This window comes from Macrobrachium rosenbergii, chromosome 58 (genome assembly GCF_040412425.1).
Source record: "Macrobrachium rosenbergii isolate ZJJX-2024 chromosome 58, ASM4041242v1, whole genome shotgun sequence".
Taxonomy (NCBI): domain Eukaryota; kingdom Metazoa; phylum Arthropoda; class Malacostraca; order Decapoda; family Palaemonidae; genus Macrobrachium; species Macrobrachium rosenbergii.
This window is the reverse complement of record NC_089798.1, coordinates 927,351-935,511: the sequence shown is the minus strand read 5'-3', so window position 1 is coordinate 935,511 and position 8,161 is coordinate 927,351. Positions and strand designations below refer to the sequence as shown.

At 36.4% G+C, this 8,161-nt stretch overlaps 1 long non-coding RNA gene across 1 annotated transcript; it reads right to left on the bottom strand.

The window, feature by feature from the left end:
* Positions 1-3,918: 3,918 nt before the first annotated feature.
* LOC136837167 (uncharacterized) lies at positions 3,919-7,820 on the bottom strand. The gene is made up of 3 exons (XR_010852614.1): positions 7,754-7,820; positions 6,937-7,056; positions 3,919-4,333 (listed from the first exon to the last, which is right to left on the bottom strand). It is a non-coding gene; the product is annotated as an uncharacterized lncRNA (long non-coding RNA).
* Positions 7,821-8,161: the final 341 nt, after the last annotated feature.

Here is an 8,161-nt window from a genome sequence, read left to right as displayed (position 1 = left end):
TTGTATTTCTGAGACGATAACCACCCACCTCTGCCATGCTAATCGTGTAGTGCGTTTGTCGCACGCAGCCATATTATGACTTTTTATCACATCACCGAGAAGACTTTTTTGGCAGTGCTCCTGCAACGCTTAGAAGTAAAGCACAAACAGCTTCATCCATATGCACTAGTAACTTCTTCAGTTTCATGTGCCCATAGTTTTATTTAATCAACTGCTTTCAAAGCTGTATTACGCGAATCGTTGGGTGGGTGGAAGAAAGTGCTGAGAAGGCTGATCATCAATCACATCATCAATCGTCTTCATTCTCGCATTAAACTCCTTGCGTTTTTCACACCTCCAATAAACCTTGCTGGCACACGGTTCATCAACTAAGTATGCAAATCCTTCGTAGAGTAGTTTACTTCCACCTCTTTCTGTCTTGATGAACTCCATTTTACCGGGGGGATAAGGTTTTGAATGTAATACTTTTAATTTTTAAGTTTTTTAAACTAAAGCGTGCTAAACTACGAAAATGCTTATTATTGTCATATCATGATTACGTATAAAGTTAATGAGACAGTTGGAAAAAAAATAGCCTTTTCGACTAATTTGTCCTTTCCATCAAATGCTCATTCGACCCGTTTGTATTTCAACCAGTTGTCAGTCGGCCGAACATATTTCGACCAGTTGTCTGTCTACAAATGGTCAGGCTACCTTAGGAACAATATCAAAATCACTTATTAGCAACTGGATTGCCCTTGATAAATTTTACCGGTGATCCTGTTCATTAAATGCCTAGTTACGACTGAGGCTCGTTTACTCTACTGAACTCCAAATTGATAGCGTAACTCTTGTTGCTCTAATCTGTCTGTATCTTAACTGTGATTTCTTGTTAAAAGGTGAGTTTCACCAACAGACATTCAATGTGAGAGAAGAGCTGGGTCTGAAAATTGGTGAAATACATTATGTTTTGCTGGCTAATGTCCTGCTGTCACTATCCGACTGATTCGTTTGTTTTTTGGCAGCTCAAACAAGGGAGGTTTTTATACCAGTGTTTGTATTTTGTGTAACTCATTTTATTGGATTTTACTGCCTTAGCAAAGTTTTTTGCCTTGAAGCTTTCTAGTGTATCCCATCTTGTTCTTAAGTTGATCTGCACTAAGTTACTATGGAACGTAACTCACTCAGAGTTTAGGGATTATGATATTAACAGTGTTGAGATTTTTTTTTAGCACTGATGCATGTAAGCATTGTATTTGTGGCAACAATAAAAATTGTAAAATTATGTAAATACTGTGAAATAACTGTAAAACTGCATTAATGTATTTTTCTAATATTGAAATAACTGTAAAACTGCATTAATGTATTTTTCTAATGTAAAGTTTTTTCTTGACAGTTATTAATGTGATTTTTACTGCATTTCATTTGATCTACCGTTTTGTGCACAGGTCATATGCTAGGTGCAAACAGTTGTCACAAACGTTTGCAATTTTACAAATACTTAATGGGTTGCCAAATTTAAATATTTTATATTATAAAGGTTTAGGCTTGAATTGCCGGACGAAAAGTCTTCATTTTCAATAATTTTAAATTTAAAGGTAAACGTCGAACTCATCTTCGTTGAGTTTTGGATTTTATGCGCCTTCCATATATTTCCGGATCATGTCGAGAATTTCTTCACCGATATAAAAGTCTTTATTTAAATGTGCCCCTGTACCAAACAAACTTTAATGGGGTTTGTTTATAATTACCAACCAGTCATCCTGTTTTATTGTAATGTTACTACGCATGTATGATTAAGGACAGTTTTTCCCAAATCTTGTCGCTCCAGATTGAACACTTCCTTCCGGATTGAACACTTCCTAACTGCTTGTGTAGTACTTGCAGAACCTAAACTATCTATAATTTTCAGGTTTGGCTTTTGCCACCATTCTCGTTAGTGGATTTAAGGTTCTTTGCAAGGTTAGACTATTTTTTTTTTTTGTATACCAGTCATCTGGTTTGTAAACTCAGAGCCCATTAAGGGTCCTGTTACAGAAGCACCTGCAACTTTAGAACTATTTCCACATGATCTGTTTGCCTGCTTCATATGCTTAATTTTTTTTTAAGGATATCCACGCGTCCTACTTGTTAACAACTATTAAAATTCATCCCGAATTCCTTTTCCGAGATAACGAATCGCAGTGACTTGAGACCAATAACATGTAATACCTTCGATTTTTTCGCACCAATTTTCAACACAACAATTGTAAACGTAGTAACAGGTATTTTACTCTGGCCTTCGCTAGCTTTAATTAAAAGTCTCCCTGGTGCACAAGAGTATCTTTTGAAGAAATAGCCGTTATCACGGTCGACCATCTTCAGAAGTCGTAACCTGTGCCAGATGGCAGTCATCTGGTCCGGCGATAGAGGGAAAGTACCATATAAAGATGAAGATAAAAAAAAACTAAAGATAAAAACTAAACTAAAAACTAAATGAGACCATCTGAAAACCACAAAAAGGCATCAAGCTCCTTTCCTGGGGCTCATTCCTCCTCCAACGAAATCAACAAGAGCAGATCCCCAAACATCCATTCCATAACCTACCCAGAGAGTATGGCACCAACAAAAAGGTAGCTCAACTGTAGGTCAAACCCGCTTGATGGGACAGCGTGTGGTGAATGAAATCACCTTCACTCTTATCGTCTGGACAGCCAAAACGTTGAGAGTGCGGAGTTCTATCTCCAGAAAGAAACGGTACGGAAACATTTCCCTTTTAACAGGGGGATAAAACATTGGCCCGGTTCCTGGGCCCTCTAGCCCGTCACTTCACATAAAACACACATTCCATGTTGAACACCTGGCTTCTAGGATCACTGAGAAGGATCAGTACGGAATCTATGAAGATGACGTACTTGTTCTAAGCCCCGGATTAAATATGCTAGGTTAGTCAAGACTGACATGAAAGCTGCATTTGAGCCCAGTATATTGTCTGCATTACCTCCAGGTGAGCGGTATTTTAAGCGGTGTCACTTTAAGGATTCATCTTCCACAAATTTTTCGATAATCCATCAAACTTAGTGATTCTCCCAAACCTTTCAACACCATTTGCTTATGTTATTGAACCATAGTTCAGAAAAATGGATTTAGATTTTACTTATAATTTATAGAGTACTGCCAAGTGTCTAACTACCTATCTACAGAGGAACATACTACGTGACGAAGGTAGCAAACTATCGTTCAAGATATTTTTATACCAGAACACTTCGTCGATTGGCTCCCATAGATTACTTCAATCACATGACTAACTTTAGTAGGGAGAAGTTCCACGTACTCACTCGCACACAAACGAGAGATACGAGTTTTGTATAAGTTTAAGTCCGTAAAACAAGAAATGGTAATTCCCATTTTTTTCCAATTAAAATCTGACCATGAGACTTTTCATTGTACTCTAAAATTCATTTTCATCTGGTACCTTGGGTGAACATCCCTTTCACCGTAAATTATGTTTTTTCATTTTACTCCACAAACCATCCTGATCTAAAATTTTATCTTAAATATTTCTTCCTTCCATCGAACACAATGGAGGCACTTCCTGTGTTCGCTTTCATATCTAAGCCTAATGTGATTTTCAACTGAAATTTGGTATATTCGCTCCCATTAAAATTCGACGCCTATGAAAAGGCAAAGGTTTGTTTTTATTTATTGTATGGAAGATTTAGTAGCAGTTTCTTTTACACAGTTTTTAAATAAACTATAAAAGGCAAAGCAAAAATGTTTATAATCAGCTGTTTAAATTGTTTACACGTAGATTCCTTTAACAAAAAATCACTTTCATAAACTGAAAATCACTTCCATAAACTGACTATAGTCATATCAGAAGTTAAAAGGTTATCCTGACTTTATAAAAAAAAACTAAACCTTTGTAGCTTCAGGTAATCAAAGAGTAAAACACCAGAACTATTTCCTTAAATATTATTGATGGAACGTCAAAGTTTACATGTGGTTTGACTGTTTTAATAAGTCGCTGTATACTCCTATTTTTGTCTAGTTGATCAAGGTAAACAGGTTGAATTCTTCAGACATTTCATTCGGAATTTATGAAAAAAAACACTAACCAGCTTTCAATAAAGAGTGATTAAGGCTTACAAATTAATTACATTCATCAACAGTTATTGAATGTTCATTTAACTTGTCCGATTTATAATTACAACCGACGATAAATACAAGGCTACGACATTGGAGTACATCAATAAGAGTCCATTCTCACCTCATGCAGAGCTTGTGGAGTAAAAGCAACAGTTCTTAGAGTAAGAGAAACTGTTCTTGAATAACAGAAGTGTTGTTTGCATTATCAGCTGTTCCAGTGAAGAACCTGTAAAATCAAAAAAATTGAGAAATGTCATTTTAAAACAAAAAACGTCAAATCCCCTTAAGTCAGTAAGATAGGGGTTTATTAACTTGAACAGAAGCCTTCACAATAGATCCAATATTCCCCTAAGCCAACCAGCCATTTATAAGGCCTTTGACCATAGAAGCAAACAAAGGACGTTAACAAACGAAGGGGCCAGATGTGCCCAAATGAACTAACAAGTGAAGTATCCAAAAGGAACGACCCTATAAAAAGCAAAGGCTTCACGAGCTGCTGAGCGAGAGGTCAATTTGCCAGGGCTGTTCAGTGTATTTTTGGTACAGATTTTATTAAAAACCTCAGTTAAACAGGCCTATTGTATTAAAAGTGAAAATATAGGCCTGCTCATTGTATAACTGGTTTAATACTCCAAGTTATTGACTTTAAGATGGAGAAGAATTACGTTACGTTAATTTAAACCGTGAACTAACGAAAGCTAAACTTACGTTTCAGAGTAAATTTCAAAATTCTTTCTAAAGAAAAAAAAACAAATGTGTTTAAATGCAATGCATTTTTTCTTAACCCAAAAACTTTTCAAAAGTTAACTCCCTTCAGTTTGAGAAGTATTAATTCAAATCAAATTTAGTATTCTTCCGAAATTATCTTGAAAATATCAATTGAAAAATTAATCTCACCTAGTTATTATATGCTTATATGCTTACGTTAACTAACCACTCTGCTATCTTACTTACCCGAGTTTAAATATAAAAATTATAAAAAAAACGCTATAAATACTTCACTAAAAACGTCTGTGATAAAGACTCCACTAAAAACGTCTGTGATAAAGACTCACTAAAAACGTCTGTGATAAAGACTCACGAAAAACGTCTGTGATAAAGACTCCACGAAAAACGTCTGTGATAAAGACTCCACGAAAAACGTCTGTGATAAAGACTCACGAAAAACGTCTGTGATAAAGACTCCACGAAAAACGTCTGTGATAAAGACTCCACGAAAAACGTCTGTGATAAAGACTCCACGAAAAACGTCTGTGATAAAGACTCCACGAAAAACGTCTGTGATAAAGACTCCACGAAAAACGTCTGTGATAAAGACTCCACGAAAAACGTCTGTGATAAAGACTCCACGAAAAACGTCTGTGATAAAGACTCACGAAAAAGTCTGTGATAAAGACTCCACGAAACGTCTGTGATAAAGACTCCACGAAAAACGTCTGTGATAAAGACTCCACGAAAAACGTCTGTGATAAAGACTCACGAAAACGTCTGTGATAAAGACTCCACGAAAAACGTCTGTGATAAAGACTCCACGAAAAACGTCTGTGATAAAGACCCCACTAAAAACGTCTGTGATAAAGACCCCACTAAAAACGTCTGTGATAAAGACCCCACTAAAAACGTCTGTGATAAAGACCCCACTAAAAACGTCTGTGATAAAGACCCCACTAAAAACGTCTGTGATAAAGACCCCACTAAAAACGTCTGTGATAAAGACCCACTAAAAACGTCTGTGATAAAGACCCACTAAAAACGTCTGTGATAAAGACGTCACTAAAAACGTCTGTGATAAAGACTCCACTAAAAACGTCTGTGATAAAGACTCACTAAAAACGTATGTGATAAAGACTCCACTAAAAACGTATGTGATAAAGACTCCACTAAAAACGTATGTGATAAAGACTATACTGAAAACGTTATAAAGAGGTAATTCTATATATTAGCTCCTCGCCTGTTTTTACCTTTTCAACTGATTTTTTCTACACTTAGGTGTTCTGATACTGGCGGTGCATCTGTTTGTTGTCGGCCAAACGGAATGTCCCTTCGCCGTCTTTAGTGCTGGCCCGGAGGGGGGGTACCCATACGTTAACAAGTTATTGCACTTGCCGGACGGGATATGAATCGTTCGAAACAGACTTACCCGTGCTCTGTCTTATGAAGATCGCGTATGGAAACCCCTTGTTGGATGGACTTCAGGTTAATTACACTCGAGCAGGTTAATTACACTCGAGCGCCAAAAATTAAAGGTAAATTCATAATTAGCAAGCAAAAAACTGTAGAAAAAGTTAAGTTAGAAAGCAGTCGCGGCCGCGGAGCTACTATATAGTTCTACCAGACTTTACTAAAGACTTGACTAAAAACGCTATAAACACTTGACTAAAAACGCTATAAACACTTGACTAAAAACGCTATAAACACTTGACTAAAAACGCTATAAACACTTGACTAAAAATGCTATAAATGCCAAAGTTACCAAAGCTTAAATATAAATATAAAACTTACGTCAAAGACTTTACTGAAAATTGTCAAATTATATGAATAGTGATTCTTCAGCGTGCTACAGCGTGCTATATCAGCAGTCAAGCAAGTTTTAATTAAAATCTTTAAAAGCATCAACTTACTCAAGTACGTTAACTTCTAAAAATACTGATGCCCTAACCACCTGAAAGGGAACAATCCGTTAGTTTGGACCTCCCACACACCTGCCCATAGGTCTTAAGACCTATGGAACAGGGTATACGGGAGGGGCCTCCAACCCTACAGGGGCACCGCCCCTGTAGGGGTGGAGGTAAAAAAAATGTTAGTTCGTTAATACATACTGGGCCACACCTGGAAAACTGAGGAATCCATTTGTGTCGCTTGAGACAAGTCATCCTGGCTTAAGAATTTGAACTTCGTTGTTTCCAGAGGGTAGTTTTTTTTTGTATAGTTGTTGAATTCAGCGTAGATCTGAAAAATTAGTTTTAAGTTAAAACTCTAGCAGTACATGGGGTTGCTTTAAAATTAAAAGCTATAGTCATACTTTTAAAGATTAAACAAACATACAGCATACTACTTAAACATACAGCTTAATACAAAGGCAAGGATTTACACAAGTCACTAGAGATTTTCTCATGCACATCAAGAGTATATTATACTTAAAACCTTCACGGACCATCAGTCTCCTGATCCTAAAAAAAAAAAAATTTGTAGTAAAGTAAATGAACAGTGGGCTACGTGGTTTTTATTAGACCAAGGGTGAACAATGCACAAACAAGGGGTAATAATACGCCACGGCTAAAGTTGAGACTACAGTTTAAAAACTACAGACTGGTAATCATTGCTGTACAAGATTAGTAGTAATTTTTTTATAATCACCCCTATCACAACCTAAACACTGAAATGTAACAAGTTTATTTTAAAAAGACTGAACCACAGTTTTAAAGGAAAAACCAAATATTACTTCAACAGACTAGAGCAAAGATAATCCAGTTGCAACAGGGAAATGGCATTCTTAAACAGGGGATAACTAAATTGAACAGAACCGTGATGAAACTTATCTATTGCAGAGCAGCCAAGGGTTGCCAAGACCATGTAGCCCAACTTTCAAACCGCAAAAATACAGTTAAGTACACACAGTACGGAATTATTTCTTCTCTTTATTTACCAAGATCTGGTCCATAAAAGACAATACCGACAACAAAGGACTTGATATCTCTATGACACTTCGTCGTTCCCGAAGCGAACTAACGATTTACGCTAACTAAGACGTCCTTGGGTCGCCGGGTAAGGATCTGTTGCCTAACGTTTAATAAATTTCTCGGTTCCGCTGTTGCTGACTTAACAATCAAGGACCATGGAGTCACCTTTCTTGAATCTTGGACGATTTACGCTAAAAACTACGACGTCCTTGTTTTTATTTATTTTATCATTTTTATTTTTTACGGAAAACTGTAAGGATCTGTTTATGCTCTTACACTTAACTGTTTAATTTTGCGATTTATTATTTCTCGGTTCTTTGACGAAACTAGGCTTCTGCGTATCAATAGCAATATAAAATATTTTATCAATCAAT